The sequence below is a fragment of the Nannospalax galili genome, unplaced genomic scaffold (genome assembly GCF_000622305.1).
Source record: "Nannospalax galili isolate Female #2095 unplaced genomic scaffold, S.galili_v1.0 scaffold124, whole genome shotgun sequence".
NCBI classification, from domain to species: domain Eukaryota; kingdom Metazoa; phylum Chordata; class Mammalia; order Rodentia; family Spalacidae; genus Nannospalax; species Nannospalax galili.
Genome location: NW_008352485.1, coordinates 1,242,121 through 1,259,623, shown reverse-complemented (window position 1 = coordinate 1,259,623; position 17,503 = coordinate 1,242,121). Strand labels below are relative to the sequence as shown.

Genomic DNA, 17,503 nt, shown 5'->3' with positions numbered 1-17,503 from the left:
CATGCATGCCTTCATACACAATTGCCTGTCAGGCTGAACAGTCTAAAGGAAAGGATTCAGTTTCCTTTGAGAGCAGTTCATTTTAGCCACCTGTATCTGACCACTAACTGGACCGGAAAGGGAACTGGCCTTGCGTTCACGGAAATGCAGAGACACTTCTTCTTTAACAGGGTCTGAGGGTCACCTGGGGCTAGCGGGAGGCTACTCTGCAGCAGCTTCAAGCTAGCTTGGCAGAGCTGCCCTGTTGGCTCTGGAATTGAATTTTGGGTGATGGCATCTCATCTTTGGCTGCATTTTGCAATTGTTGCTTTGTTTTCTTGAGACAGAGTCTGGATATGTTGCCCAAACTGGAGCTTACTGAAGTCCAGGCTGACATCAAAGTCATTAGCCTCCTGCCCAACACAGTTGAGCACCACCACACCCAACCTGCTATCTGCTTTCCTAGGAGTGTGTATGCTGCACATGCTTCTCTGAACTAATATTTATCCTTTACTTTCCCAAAAGTCACATGCCAGACGCTTTTTACATATGCCTTTTTGTTGTGGGGAGGGGGGGACACCCTTCAGGAGCCAGCTAGATGGCTCAGCAGGTAAAGGTGCTTGCCTCCAAGCCTGCCAACCTGTTTGATTCTTGGGACCTACATGGTGGAAGGAGAGAGCTGACTCCTGCCAGTTGTCCTCTGACCTCCAGAAGCATGTTGTGGCACAAGCACACCCACCCCTACCCACTCCCTGAATAAATACATCTAATCAAATAATTTTAACTTCCTCAATTTACCAGAACCTAGTATAAATACCTGGTATAAAGAGGGTATTTTAAAAACTATATTAAAAAGAGGACATGAGGTTGAGGGTGTGCAGTGGGTACTGGGATTGGTGTGGACATAGGGGAAGGGGACTGAACATGATCAAAATGCATTGTACGAAATTCTCAAGGAGTCAATAAAATATTTTTTAAAACATATTAGAACAATTGGCTTTTCATAAGCAAAACAACCCCTGACTGAACATCACATCTTATTTTAAAATGAACTTAAGAAAGTATAAACTATAAAATGCTTAAAGGCAAATAGAAGATGACCAGGACCTTGGGTCATACATCTGACATTAAAAACACCACTAATGAAAGGAAAAATTCATAAACTGGAGGTCATCACAACTAAAATCTGGGGCTGGCAAGATGGCTCACCAGGTAAAGGTGCCTGCCCATGAGCCCATGGACCTGAGTTCTGTCCCTGAGCCCTATGTGGTAGAAGGGAAGGACTGATTCCTGCAAGTTGTCCTCCAACCTCCATACCCATCCACACAAAAATAAATAAATAAATAAATAAATAAATAAATAAATAAATAATAGGTAAATGTAAAAACCCTAAAATTTTCTGCTCCACAAAATGCACTGGTTAAGAAAAAAAAAGAAAAAAAAATGAGGTATAATCCAGGAGGAAGTATTTGCAAACATCATTAGACTAAGAGCATATCTAGACTATGTAAAGAACGTTTACATTTCAAAAATAAGAAAACAAAAGTGGGTTTAAAAGTGGGTGGGATAATTGAACAGACACTTTACCAAAGAAGATTTAAGGACAACAAGCAGGCAGTAAACCACTTAAGGAATTGGGAATTAAAACCACCTTGAGATATTCCGTCTACCTACGACCCAATACGCCATTGCTAGATATTTGTTCCACAGAAATGAGTATGTGTTCACGCAAAAACTTGTTTGAGAGTGCTTATTTAAAAGTCTCATGACTGAGAGCCCAGTGTGGTGGCACCTACCTTTAATCCCAGAACTCAGGAGGCAGAGGCAAGCAGACCTCTGTGAGACTGAGGCCAGCCTGGTATATATAGTGAGTTCCAGGCCAATTGGAGCTATAGGGAGATCCTGACTCAAAAAAAGAAGTGTCATGATTGAAACAACCTTAGTATCATTGGACAGGTGACTTAATAACCAACTATGTTAATAGTATGCCATGGAATACTATTCAACAAGAAAAAGGAATTAACTTAATAAAATGATGATAACCTGGATAAATGTTAAAGCCATTACACAGAGAGAAAGAAATCTGTCTTAACTGGTCACCTACCCGTGTTTATATGACATTCAGAAAAGGCCAAAGTAGAGAAGAGAAACAGGTTGGGGTGAGGGAAGCATGTGGCTCTGAAGGGGCAGCAGAAGGGAGTTGCCTGGGGTGATGGAACTCTTCTATAACATAATGTGGAAGTGGTCACACAAATCTACATGTGTCTTAAAACTAACAGAAAAATCTAGAGAATAAAAGCCCTTTTTTCTGTCTGTAAACTTTAAAGCAAATAAAAATATTGGCTAATACTTACTGAGCGCTTACCACATGCACAGCCCTGTGCTAAGTATGTTGTCCAAGGTCATAAAAGGAAACCTCAGCCTCTCTGCCTGGAGCCTTTCCACCACACCTGGCTTTCTCTTCAGCTGAGCTGGGGTGAGTCTGGAATATCAGAGAAGCTTAATGTTAGTGCTGGTGATTGCTCATAAAATGACTTTTCCACCAGGCCTGTTGTGTGTTTCCATAAATGAATACCTGTGATATGTCTTTCCCTACAAAGAGCTGTGGGCTGGTTGGAATCTGCAAAGAGCCCCCAGGCAGGACTCCAGCTTGTGGCAGGAGGTTGGCTGATAGTGGTTGTCACTGAAGTCAACCCTCCCAGTGCACAATCTGACACTTGACACAGGTATAGAAAGGACTCAAAAGGCTACCCTGGTCATAAGTGGGGGGTCCTGGAACAGGGTTACCTCATGGGGGCCTGGATCTGGTCACCCCCAATTTAGGGTTCAGAAAGTGCTCAAGCTGGGGAGATTGCACAGTAGGTAAGGAGCTTGCCACACAAGCAACAGATCCCAAGTTCAGTTCCCTGGCACACAGTAAAAGCCAGGTACAGAGGGCACCTATGTAACCTCAGTACTGAGGGAGGGGTAGAGACAGATCCCTGGAGCTTACCGACCAGCCAGTCTAGATGAATCAGTGAGATGTAGGTTCAGTGAGAGACCCTGTCTCAAAAAAGTAGTGTGGAAGGTGACTGAAAAAGATACTTGACATTGACCTCTGGCTTCCACATACATGGGCATGTATATGTGCATACACATGAACACACGCACAAACACACCACACACATAAACACACGTGCCAAAAAATAAAAAGTAAGAAAACCAAAGATGAGCACTGTTTTGATAAAAATGAAAATCCTTCCAAAACTAAAAGCCTGCAAGAATTCTTCTTGAAGATTCTACAGGACAGTACTTTTTCTGGCAGGTCAGGTTTACGCATGGATGGTTTGGACTGCAGGTGGTTCTGCCCTGCCTTGACCTGGGCATCTGATCCCCAGGGCAGTGGTGTGACTTTGGATCAGTCTGTCTGCCCAGGGCATCACTGTGTGTCGGTCTGACCTCTACATGTGTTTTCTGCATGTCTCCCTGACCTGCCGAGGTGTGTATGGAGAACCCACCCCTCCAGGAGAAGGCAGAGAGAATATCTGTGAGGATCAGGCGGGAAGAGACATATGAGATGGAAACTACATTTTCTACATTGAGTGGAATTTCAAAGAAATAATCACCAAAAGGCAGATGCATGCTTGAAGGGTCTTAAGAAGTGGGGACTGTTTGTTAAAGACTGTGAAGGCAGGACAATTAAGTGAATTGGGAACCACTCTGAGGGCCTTGCTTTAATTTATTTTGCTCAAGGAACACACAGGGCAGATAGGATTACCAAGATCACAAGGAGAGAGAATTGGGAGGGAGATGATGTCATGAGGTGATCAGAAAGCTGACAGGTGGGGGCAGCTCCCTAGCTCTCACCACCCCCACAGCCTCCACCTCAGTGAGGAGGGAAGCTAGCAGTTCAACCCAAGAGCACCACACATCCAATGTCACAAGACAAGACTGTGCTATGTGAAAGAGGCTCATAAGAATCATGGCTGAAAATGGAATCTGTTCCGTTAGGAACATTCTGTGAACAAGAGTGAAATCAGCTTGTATGCTAATGCATGGAGTTACATGCTAACGTGTGAAACATGAATGCAAGGAGGCAGCCTGCAGACTGCTGGGCCTGCTTCACATTCCTCCCTAAGGTGGCTTTGGGAGGAAGTTTGCCCATTTGGGATCAACTTGCATCTGAGTTAAAAATACGAAACGAAAATGAGCACCTATCAGCCATTACCTGAGTTGCATTCGCAGAGGCAGGAGCTGCCCATCTTCAGGTCCCCAAGGGATGTCAGTAGTTCTGATACCTTAGATTGGATTGGAACTTCATGTTTCAGTGGCGTAAGCACCAGCAAGCAGTGAGGTCACTCGAAAGCACTCTTGCATGAAGACAATTCACCTGATGGTGGTAGCTGAGATTTCTTTATCAGCTTTTTATTATTATTTTAATTTTTTGACAATTTCATACATGTATACCATGTATTATGTTCTATCAAGGTTTCAGTCAGGTGTATGTACTGAAGGAGTGAAGGTTGGGAAGGGTTTTCATTTAATTTTTAAAGATGATGTTAACATGTAATAGTAACATTTGATTACTTGATGGAACATTGAAAACAACTAGTATTATTTTTATGTGTATGAGTGTTTTGCCTGCATGCATGTGAATGCACCCATGTTGTGCAATGCCTGCTGAGGACAGAAGGCATCGGATCCCCTGGAACTGGAGTTACAGATGGTTGTTAGCTGCCTTGTGGGTGCTAGGCACTGAACCTGGGTCCACTGCAAGAGTAGCTAGTGCTCTTAATCCTTGAGTTATCTCTCCAACCCCAATATTTTCTTAATTAAAGTTTTAAATGAGAGCCAGTGAGATGGCCCAGCAGGTACAGGTGCTTGCTGCCAAGCCTAGTGACTTGAGTTCCATCCCTGCAACCTACATGATGGAAGGAGAGGACCAACTCCTGCATGTTGTCCTCTAACCCCACACAGGTGTCATGGCACACACACACACACACACACACACACACACACACACACACACACACACACACACCAATCAACGTAATTTTTTAAAAATTTAATGAAAAATTTGAAATTTCAATGTTAAATGTACTCTAATGATTTTCTATCTCACTTATCCCTCCCCTACCTTAGCTTGTTTCTTCCTCTGCCTCACCTACTCCAAGTCATGCCCCCACTTTAAATATTTTAATTACGTTTATCTATATGTATGCTCATACCAGAACAATCATGTAGAGCTCAGAGGACAACTTGTGAGAGTTGGTTCTCTCTTTCCATCATACGGCTCCCTGGGATTGAACTCAGGTGGTCAGGCCCGGCCATAAATGGCTTTACCTGCTGAGCCATCTCCCTACCCCTTCTTTCACATTTTAAAACATCTGAAAATAGGAAGTGACTATACAGACTTTTTTCATCCTTGCAGCATTTTTTGCCTTGTTTGTGATGCATTGTAAAATCGACAGCATGTAGTACCTTACATCTCAAATGCTGAGTACATCCATATTCTTTATTTGACTGAAATTTAAAGCAAGTCATGTGGTAGACATTCATACTTTCTGTCTAAGCATTCTCTGTTTATTCCTTAAGAATTACTTTATCCTGTCATTTCCTCAGTTTTTCATGTACCTAAACCAGTCCTAATGCAAACATTTCAGAAATACCGTTTAAGCCATTTCAGGGCAAACACATCTGGGCAGGTGCCTGTTATATCCTTATTCTCCTTCATCAGATCCAATAGCAGGCTGCAAACTGCTTAACAGCTGACTTTCTGAAAGAAGGCACATATATTTCTATCCATATAAATTTTGTGTAAGCAAAAACATGTAGCATGCTATTTTAATAGTAATAACCTGCACTGTTTCTCCCAGAATACATTCATTTGTTTTTGCTGAACTCTTAATGGTGCCTGTAACAAATGGCTCTAGTTCTCACTTGATTGCTGGATCAAATATTAGTTTTTGGATACTGGAATGTTGACTTGTTATTTCCTGCTATTCAAAACTTAGTGGATATAGATACATTTTAGTTTAATTAACATATCTACGATTTTCTTAAGCACAGACAATTGGAATAATTTAAGTCCTGATTTGTAGCTTTGCTGATTGTCACAGTATAAATACCCCCATTATCAAACAACCATGACATTACTGAACATGGACTTGGTAAGAGATGTGTATTATCCTTACACTGTAAAAATATGGTAGCGCCTCATTATCCTTGAGGTATAATTTCCAAGACCCCCAGTGGATGCATGAAACTGCAGACAGAACCTGACCCTCTGTAGTTTTTTTTCCATATTTATATGCTTAGGATAAAGTTTAATTTATAAATTAAGCACAACAAAAGATTAATAATAAAATATATACTATAAGTCGTTTACAACTTATGAATTGTTTATTTCTGGAATTTTCCACTTAATATTTTCAGACTGTGGTTATCTGGGGTAACTGAAACCTTGGCAGGTAAAATTTCAGTTAAAGATCTAGTATATAATAAATTCAGATAAGTTCCAGAACATAGATACTAGAAAATGCAGTATAGTAACTAAGTAGAGGTGAATTTGGGATATTTATTACGTTTGTTACTCACATGTTTAATTATGTTTATGTCACTTAAGTATGAAATGGTTGTGTTTAATATGTGGCTTGCAAAATTATTAACTGCTCAGTGGCTGGTTTCCTTGTCTGACACCAGCCAGGTCCCTCTCACCACTGCATGGCCGAGCCCTCCCACTGCGGGTCCCTCCGAATTATCATCACAAGCCTACAAATTCCCCACACCTGCCTATCTTAAATCTTATTTGGGGGGAACCTGCTCATTCTGTGTAAAACACATCCTGTAGTAGCTCCCTGAGAAAAGGGAAGTGAAGTTTCCCTGTGTGGCCTCTAGACATGTGTTGAATGAGATGCCACTTATCATCACTTGGCTGAGGTATATGTCCTTACTGCAGTCAGTTAGAACCTGCTGTTTGCTCCTTCTGTGTTTTTGCTCGTTTGTCTAACAAGCAGGGCAAATGCACGATGGTGTGCTTTCCTTACTTTCTTGATTATAGTAATGAACATTCTTTTGCTACTTAAAGTCTTTCATGTGGAACATTATGCTTTTCAAGCCTTTGGCTTTGATATTTTCACCTTGCAAATTCCATCAGGGAGCAGCCGTCATTCAAAGCTTGTCCCATTTCATGTTCTTTCCTGTCCCTGTCTCAAATTCTACACATAGCACTTAGCTCCCCATAACTGATCATCAGCCTGATAGCATCTTTAAAGACAATGCTGAAGTCTGACTTGGCTTGTAGGGTAGTTTCTAAAATCTGTTTAGGGGAAACAAAAGAGTATTTTCCCTATATTCCTGATTTGTGCTCTAATTCTTTCAACTCTTTTAATGAAGACATGAGACTCAATGACAGCCCAAGGGCTTCTTATTGAAAACTTCTACAATACTGTTTCATGAATAATCTTTGGATAACTTTCTGCAAAGAGATCTGTGAAGAGGGAAGAAGAGTGGGATGGGGGATGGGAACAGAGAGGAGGGAGGTGAAAAGAGGCAGGGAGCCATCAGAAGCCAAATGGCTTTCTAAAATGCAGTCACTCAAACCAGCATATTCCAAAGCCAACAAAAGAAATTCTAATGAAGTTCAAAAGATGATTATTTAATTAATTAGTTTATTTGAGACAAGGTCTTGCTATGTAGCACAAGTTTGCCTGGAACTCATTACATAGCCCAGATTGGCCTCAAACAGAGCAATTTTCCTGCCTCAGTCTCTCACAGGCTGAGATTACAGGTTGAATCATCAGGCCCAGCTTAAAAATTATTTTAAAAAGCAAAGAAGAAAGAGGGGCTGGAGGGGAGAGGATGGCTCTATCAGTAAAACACTTGCCTTATAAGTGAAAGAGCTGAGTTTGACACATAGAATCCATGCTGGGTATGGTAGTGTACACTTGTAATTCTAGTACTGGGAGGTAGAGACAGGAGGATTCCTGGAGTTCACTGGCCAGCCAGTTTAACCTAATTGCCTAGCTTCAGGTCAGTGAAAGACCCTGTCTCAGAAGAGGTGGGTAGCAGGTAGGATGATACCAGAAGTCATCCTCTGACCTCCACATGTATATGTAATCATATATATACCTGCACATACACAAATAGGCATGTACCATGTACATGTATAAAAAACAAAACAAGAAACTGAAAAAGAAAAAAAAGAAATCCCCTGTGTTTCACAAAATTCTTCCTGGGTCTATGATCTGTTCACTCATGGAGTGACATCATGAAGATATGAAATCGTCAAGACATCTTTAAAATGCCAACCTTATTGAAGATCTTCAGGGGATGGTCCAGAAGTGCCAAAGCTACCCAAGAACTTTGTATTGTCTTCTGTGCTTCTAATGGAGGGGACATAGCCGGATAGACACTGAATTCTTTGAAGGTATTTGCTTCTATCCTCCAGAAGGCTATTGTTCTAGTGGGGACAGTCTAGAGACTTGAACACTGCCATTTCTGTATCCTCATCCTTTACTCACTCTGTCCCTTCCTGCTGACCGCCCTCCAATCATGCCACCATGTGCCCCAGTGCAGCTCACTGTCCAAGACCCTGCTCACCCTTTCCATGGATACTTGGGGCTTCCTCTCTCTGGCTTATGTTTCCTGCTTTCTATCTTGGCCTCTGGGGCTCTTCTGGCTCTGCATCCATCATCTCCAACATATGTTCTCTTCTGAAACACCCTAGGCCTCAGACCTGTTCTGGGAATAGAGCTGCATTCAGGTCAGTCTAGGACTGAGACCAAATTGCAGTGGTGAAGGTGGTTGCATTGCCTAAAAAGGTGGAGGTCAACATGGCTCCTTCTTTTTCTCGGCTCCTCTGGCTACACTCCAGATAACTAAAGTTCAGCTATGGGCTGTGCCCATTCCTACTCCCTTTTCAGTAGTCAGTCACAGGAACCAGAGCATGTACGTGCCACAAGATGACATACGAGAGGGAGACAAGCAGTCAAGAATGGAAAAGAACAGAAGGTGAAGGCTCAAAGAGAACAAAGTTGTTTTTGGACCCACCTATGAGCACAGGCAAGGCTAGCCCAGGAACAGGAAAGGTTGAGGAAGGTGGGAATAGGGTATGAGATAGTTCTACCCAGGGTGGTCTCTTCCAAGTGCCCAGGAAAGCCACCCAGCCGAATGGCCCAGAAGTGGAGAAGACTCTTTCCTCCCAGAGTGACTGTGAACAAGGTACCAGGGGAGAGTTTTTTGGCCTTGTTGGGGCCCTGTTAGTGCGTGCTTTTACATGAAAAGTCAGTACATTTCCTTTCCTAGGCTCCTGTGGTAGCTAGCGGTCAGAATAGTCAGTATGGAAATTTTCTTCATTCTGTGTGGTCTACAATGTCTTGGGGCCATGACAGGGACCTTTGGTTTATATGTTTAGGGTCTCACGCACTTCTACCATGTGGCAGCTCCATGTCTTTTTCCCAGGGTGTCTTATGGAGAGTTTACCTTTAAAGACTGGTCTGTGTGTCCAATTTGCTATCTGAACACTGTCCTACCTGCTCACCTCCTCTCCTTTGGCACCATCACTGACCTCTGGCTTGAGTGCAGCCCACACAGTCTCATGGCTTTTGTGTCTGTACACAAGGACACAAACGTTTCACCAGCATACACCCTCTGCTTGTCCAGGGGGTGGCTGGCAAGGGCAATCTACCCCACAGGGTCCTGCCCAAGACAGAAGAGGGGGTCTCACCATGACCCAGGTCACTGGCAGTCATAAGGCCCCTTGTCTTCTCTCTAAGGCCCCAGGAGACAATCCCAAAAGACAACAGTTAAAAAATCAGGACATTTCCCAGGGTCTGGCTGGCCAGGTTTATCCACGGCCATCTGATTACATTCTTTATCTCATTACAAAACTAAATTAGCCATGCTACCACCCAGTCCTGGAATTCACTTTCTGTGTTGATGGAAAGTCTGCAGTTTTACATTAATTATAAAGGGTATTCTAGATTGCTTATGAGAGGGTTTACAAAGAAAAGTTTGGGAACAACTTATGCCCCCAAACACGAGGCGCAAGGGGCATGGCTCTCAAAAATGAATGTTTTGACTTGATTCACTTTTAGTTTCATTCCTTTTGAATCTGAGCTAAAAAAGAAACAAATGGATAAAGTTAATTGATAGACTAAAAAGAAATTGGAAAATTTCCACTAAACGGGAGAAGATGCTACTGAAGTAGTTGATTTTTATTATAGATGTTTACGTTAGGCTATTTTCATGCATATATACTTTGAGCCCACTCATACCCTGCTACCCTCTTTGCACCCCTTCCCCCTCCCATTAGTCTGCCCCTTTCCCCAGAGAGTTTTGCTTCTATTTTCATGCCATCAGTATACATATGATAACATATATCCATGATATCTGGGACCCACAAATGAGAGAAAGCATGCAATATTTGTCTCTCTGACGGGAGGTTCTTTCTAAAGCTCCTTCTTCCTTGATTTCACATATAAAATGAAAATTCCAGGATACAGAAGCTGAAGAGATAATTAAAGATTATTATGTACTCTCATGGTGATTAAAAAATGGTTGTAGTCTAATTTTATTCTACATCAAAGGACACGTTTACTGCTATCCACCTGTAACGACCTTTTTCCTATTAAGCCTGTTCTTTAACAATTCATGCATGCATATAATGCATTCTGATTCCTTTCTCCTCCCACCCCTTTCCTTCCTCTGATCTTTATTAACCTTCCCCTTCCTCCATCCCAGTTCCTTTCCCAGACTCATGACTTTCATTTTGTTCTGTGACTCATTTAGTTTAACCAGAACCATATATGTGACTGTAGGTCTAGCCATTGAAGCCTGGTGGGGTCACCAGAGGGTACACACTGAAGGCAATGACTCCACTTCTCACTGACTCTATCAGTAGCAAACAGTTCAGTGGGGAAGGGTAGGGCCCCCTGGGCTCCTCCTCCATTCCTGCCTTGCTGTTGACAGGCCCAGTCTTGTGTACACTCAGTGCGGGCATTCACAGCTGCTGCTGTTCTTGATTGCAATGAGTGTGTCTTGCCAGGAAGATGGTATTTCATTAAATTGTCCCCTTTCCCTTCTTGGGAGATCTGTGCCTGCACCCTCTGAGGCTCCAGGGCTGACAAACTGACATAATACCTTGCATTTGGGTTTTAACATGGTTTATATGAGTCCGGGAATGGGTGGCTTACAAAGTATAAGCTCCCATAGTCCATCTTCTACATTTTGACTAAGCTTTGAGATCTCGCCACCTCAGCCACTCTTCTGGGCCATGCCTTGCCCGAAGCTCACCAGCTATCCAGGCACTGTCTCTCCCATGGTCCACTGTAGGCTGGCTTGCCACTCTCACCCACTGTTTGCAGCTCAATATGGCGGTGGCTCCGCCCCCTTTTCCCTGTGTGTTCCACATGGCCCACGCTAGCCCTGGATCAACTCCAACTTTTTGGAGGAACTTCCAGGTTACAGATGGTATTTCCTAGTATTTTTTTTCCCCATTTTCTGGCTCCTATGTTCTTTCCTCTCCCTCTTCCACAGTGTTCTCTGAACTTAGAAGAGATAGTAAAAATGTCTTGCTCAGTCCTGAGCACTCACCTGTCGGTTATTCTCAACACCTTGTGCAGCCATGAGTTTTTGCATTTGCTGCCATTCCCTGGAAAGAGGGGCTTCTCTGAGTCTTCTATAAAAGCCAAGCATAGCATTTGATGTGGATATAAATATAAATAGTTAGAGGGCAGTTTGACACTTTGTCAATTTAACTAAACAATAGTATTCAGCTCCCCCTGGCACCTATGACCTCCCCCAACCAAGTTTGTTTGACGAGGTTTACAGTACCATGCATGGATTCCCTCTGGTGGAATGGGCCTCAAATATAATCAGAGAGTGCTTGGTTGCCCCCCATAACAATTATTCCATTATTGCACAAGTGGACACAAGTTGCCCAGCAGGTTGGTCTTACAGTTCCTAGAATTCATAGCTAGACAACACCATTGATTCCTTTTCTCCCTTAGCAGCCTGCATAGCACTTTCTGATACTTTAAAACTAGTAAGCAGGGAGTTTCCAGCTCATTTTCAACCTGATTTCTTTATATCATACAATCAAAGTATGTGGCATCTTCAGTAATATAGTCTTATCATCTAGTTCTTGTGGACAGCTAGGAGGAATGACAAGAGCTTGTATTGCTTTGGGGGCATCGGGGGTCTCCCTGACCAACAACTCATAAGGCTGTGTCCCACCCCAGGCACTAGGGTTAAACATACACAAAGTGTTTAAAGTGTTAAAAAGATATGATGATATTGTATCCCTCCTGCCCCATATAGTATCAGGTACAAAAATGAATTATCTTAGGTAATCACTAATTCTCAGTAATCACTAATTTTCAGGTGGTTTAAACCATCTCTTGGTATCCATGGGTGCTTGGTTCTACAACTCCCTAAGTCTATGGATGCCTAAGTCTCTCCTATTAAACAATGCAGTGTTCACATAGAATCTACACATGGATGAGGGGAAGGTAGGCAGAGGCTCTGTAAGCATGAGAGGTGAACTTGTGAACTCATCTCTAGATGACTTATAATAGCTACCACAATGTGTAACTATTTATGCCATATTACTCAGAGAATAGTGATGTGAATAAACATCTATATATACACATATATTCAACATAAATACAATTAAAATTATTTTCAAACCATTGTTTCTTGAATCCACAGATACAGAACCCTTGGATACAGAGGGTCAGCTGAGCTTTTGAGAACTCCTGGGGAGTAGGGAGAGTAAAGGAAAATAAGTTTACAAAACCCCAGAGGAGGGCTGCTGAGGAGGTAAGGCAGAAAGACACCTGGGCTCCACTGTTGGAAGAGCTGTGGGCTGAAAGCTGTGAGCATCTTTTGGGTGGAAATAAACAGCTTCTGGAAAGATCAATCTGGGGGGGAAGGTTTGTGAATGACAGGACTTAAACTTTGAAGATTTTGGGAGATGCAACATTTGAAGAACTAACTTGTAAATCTAACAACTAAAAAATGAGGGGATAAGAGGTGACTTGGAACAGTAGTTTGTTCTGTTATAAAATAGAATCTTTGCAATCTCAAATGGCATTTTATTTTTTAATATACATAATTTTATTATGAATTTTTTCTTAAAAAACAAAAAAAGTGACCTCCTAAAAAAATCCCAAATTTACTAGCAACACAAATTTCTATGAAGTTTACTCTGCTACTATACTAAAAAAAATCACTACAACCTGTATTTTTTAAAAAGTATTTTCTCTACAAAGTCTCCCATCAGCTGTACAAAAATCTTACAATTTTTTATACTGATGTTAATGTTGAGCTGCACTTGAATTTCACGTTCTTAGAAAAACAATTACCTGAGCACACAGCTCCACATATTACAGGACAGCTGTTTATTCTTCATCCTCCTCCCTTCCTCATCATCTTCCTCATCCTCTGGTTCAAGCTTCTTCTAAGAGCCTCTTAGCCTACCAAGGCCCTTCTTTCCTGCTTCACTTTTGCCCTTGGTAAGTCCCGGGAATATCCTTTTCATACTTCTTTGGCTTGGTGGCTTTCTGCTCACACACTGTTTATGTCTGACTGACTGTTCAGACCACAGCTCACCCAATTTCTTTTTGCAGTATCTCCAACACACAGGACCCGGTGTTCACTTTCGATCTTTGGGCGATGGTCAGCGCAAAACAGGAAGAAGGCAGACGGTGGTCTTTTGGGCGCACTGGGGTTTTTCTTCTTCCCTTTCTTATCCCCTTTGGGAGGAACGTAATTCTCATCTCCCTGACGCAACGAGCTTTATCACCTTCGGCCATGTCTTCAAACCTTGACTTCTTCGCAGACATGGTCTTCCATCTCAAGGAGCACTTCCTGCAGAACTTGGCGAAGTTACACGAGGAGTCGGGTGCTTCTTATACTCCTGGCAGGTCTGCAAGAAGAATGCGTGGGAGGACAGCTTGCCCCTCAGCTTGGAGTTTTCTTTGCCGGTGCTGATGGCACAGTGTCCACCTGGCTCGAGCTTTCCCCTCAGAGCCCAACCGAGTCACTTCCTTCCCCAAACTCCAGCGAAAACTGGTTTACCACTGACACAAGCCTCAGCCTCTTGTTTTGCCACATTTTATTTTTTAATGAATCTATTGCCATATATTTTTATCATTACTTATGATTGTTCTTTTATATTTTTAGAACAAAAATGCAGATTCAGAAAAACAACAGGCACCTGCGCTTATAACGATTTTGGGAGTCAATGTTATTGACAGATCACAGAGTTGAAAGGGAAGATCTGGACTTATTTTCTTTCCCAATGTTTGGCTTTCTCAGACTCTAGGTATTAAGAGCTCTGGAGTTCTGGGGGCAGAAGTAATGACTTCCCTTCCCTGGCATAGTGAAAAGCAGTATGCAGAGAGGCAAACCAAGCTTTCTCCGCCAGCAGCCATTTTTAGCTATGATGGAGCAATCCAAAGTATTCCATTGTCGTTCTGTAATACTGAGATACACAGAGGAGCATCACATACTGATGGTCTAATTAGGAGTCCATTATTAACAGCCAGCAGTCAGAGAGGGGGCTATGGCCCAAAGTACTCTCTACCCCGAGGAGAAGCAGGGCAGGGTTTATAAAGCTTAAAACCACAATTACATCATGCCCAGGGGCAAAGTCAATAGCCATAGTTACATTAGGTCACCGTAGTTACACTAGACCATGGGGCAGGTCGGTTAACAAAGGTTTTCAGTTAACAAAAAGTTCCAATAAAGTAAAAACAAGTTTCTCAGAATTGCAGAACAATGGGCTCCAGAGGGATGCAGGTGTAGCTGGGAGGGAGGATGTGCTACCTGGATGTGCTACCTGGCTACTTGTAAGTTTCCCAGTGTTGTAGAAACAATGTACTCCCTGAAACTGTCTGCATGAGATGTTCTGCCACTGTAATTGCAGTGGGAATGGCTGGGCAAAAACACAGGGTAAAGCAAAAGTCAGCTAGAACAAAACAGAGTTAGTGTTCCCATTTCAGTTCCAAGACGTTTACAGCCTTGAATCTTCCAGAGGAACCTTCCCAAGTCAGGAAACAACTTCCTAACACCAGAGGGAGTGGTTATGTCCAAGGTAGAGGCAAAGCAAGGCTTCATTCCTCTCACTGGAGAGGTGCGCATCCTATTCTTGCCCAGGAGAGTCCTCCAAGGGGGCTCTAAATCTCTAAAATACTAGTAAATGAGCATGCATGTTCCCCAGCTGCCCAATAGGGTGAAGGCTTGGCCCCCAGCTCTTGAAACTACTGGGAGGTGGCAGAGTCTTTAGAAGGAAGTTACATCATTGGGGCAGTGCCCTTGAAAGGAATATTGGGATCTTGGCCCCTCCTCTCTCTCCTTTTCATTTCCCTACCACTCTGAATTAAGCATCTCCTCCTACCACATGCTCCCCTTCCTGATGTACTGTGCCACCACAGGTCCAGATCGACCATAACAAATGCCTGTGGGTTGAAGCATCCAAAACCACAAGTCAGAAGGAAACTTTCCTTTATTAAGTTGATTTTCTCAGCTATTTTGTCACAGTGGCAGAATGCTGACTAATGAAAGGAGCTCACTTATCCTTATTCTTTCCAGAACGATAATTGAAATCCATGCCATCGTACAACAAATCAACATAGGAAGACTTAAAAAGTAGAAAGGAGTGCTAGGCATGGTGGGGCATCCCTATAATTCTACCAGCCAGGAGGCCAAGGCAGAAGGATCTTGAGTTTGACACTATACCGGGATGCCCAGCAAGACCCAGTCTCAAAACAACAATAACAGTAACTAAACAAAAGAAATTTGGAAAGAATTCAACTGGCTAAGGGTTTCTGAACCTAAGGAATCATACAGTGTTGATGTTCCTGGGGCTTGCCTTTGACTCCTATCTATATATGTTATATTGAGCATTTCAGAAATCTGTAACCTGGAAACAAGAAGTACAAGTGTTTTTTTCTTATAAGCCTCAAGAAAATGCTACTCTTTCTGGCCACAGGGCAAATAAAGGGCTGCCTAGAAGAACAGTAACCATTTGATAATGCTTTCTGATTTCAACTGCCTCTTGCCACCCCTCTACCCAGTAGTAGTGAGGAGCACTGGTTCCATGCTAGGGTGATGCCAGCAAGGCTGGGTGGAAACCTGGGCTTACATCCCCAACCCAGAAAAAGTAGCACATGCTATTTTACCTACATCCCCCACTCTGTCTTCCTCATATCCTCCTTTCTAGTTGGAGTTATAGGAGGAGTTCAGGGTGAAGGGGGCTGGAGACAGGAAAACTCTAAACCTGTACATGAAGTCCTGAGTGGACCTCAGGCCACCCACACATGAAACTGATCAAAATTTGCATCAAAAAATATCCGGGAACTATAGTGTGGAATGACACCCAGATTTTCAAGTTGGCCTAGAGGCAGCACACAAATAAAGTAGACTGGATCTCTATGTTAAGTGTAAACAGGTGAGTACCTGCTCAAGTGGAAATTTTAAATAGAACTTAGAGTCTCATGATATAATATCCAAATATTCAGGACACAATTTTTAAAATATTGTTATACCAAGAACTGAGAAAACTACAACTTGAAGAAATAACCAACAGGTACAAACATTGAAATGATTTGGTTTGGGGGATATTTTGAGAAGAATTTCTGAAGCAACCTTTATAAGAGCACGCCGATAAGCAATTTGAACATGCCTGAAACAAGTTACAAATAGAAGATCTCGAGTAAAAAGGGAAGATATAAAAATGAAATGGAAATTAGATAAAAAAAACTAAAGGAAAAAGAAAAAAAAACCTCACTGAATATGCTGAATAACAAAGACGAGGTAAGAAAGAAAAGAGTCCGTGAACTGGAGACTAGTGAGGAGAAATTACATTATTTTGACAGTAGTCAGAAAATGTACTGAAAAAATTTGAACATGGTCTGAGGGGATCTGTGGAACAATAACAAAAGTTTTAGTATTTGTGTTGTCGGAGTTTTAAGAGACAGGAAGAGAGTAGCAAAACAAAAATATTTGAAGAAACAATGATGAAAATTACCCTAAATTTGTCAATAGGCATAAACTTCTAGATTCAAGAATCTAATTGCAGTTCTATTAAAAGCAATAGAAAAAAAAACCTTGAAACAAATGACACTATCTGTAGTGGGACATCATATTCCAATGAGAATGGATTTCTCAAGAGAAATTATGAAAAGAAAGACATGATATATTTCTGATTGGTGAAAGAAAATAAATCCTATATCAAGCAAAAAATCCTCCAGGAATAAAGAGAAAAATCAAGGAATTTGAACTGGGGAGATAGTGAGTAAAGTGCTTGTCACTTAAGCATGAGGACTGGAGTTCAGATCCCTGAACTCACAAAAAGATGCCTTGTAATCTCAGCATTCAGGGGGTATAGACAGGGATTCCTGGAGCAAGCTGGCTTGTTAGACTACCTGAAATGGTGAGCTCTGGGTTCAGTGAGAGACAGACCCTGCCTCAATAATGAAGTGGAGAACAATGTGGGTAGAGATCCACTGTCAACCCCTGGCCTCCACACACACATGCG

At 42.3% G+C, this 17,503-nt stretch overlaps 1 pseudogene; it reads right to left on the bottom strand.

Annotated features, from left to right (window-relative positions):
* Positions 1 to 12,049: 12,049 nt before the first annotated feature.
* Positions 12,050 to 15,574, bottom strand: LOC103747202 (annotated as a pseudogene).
* Positions 15,575 to 17,503: the final 1,929 nt, after the last annotated feature.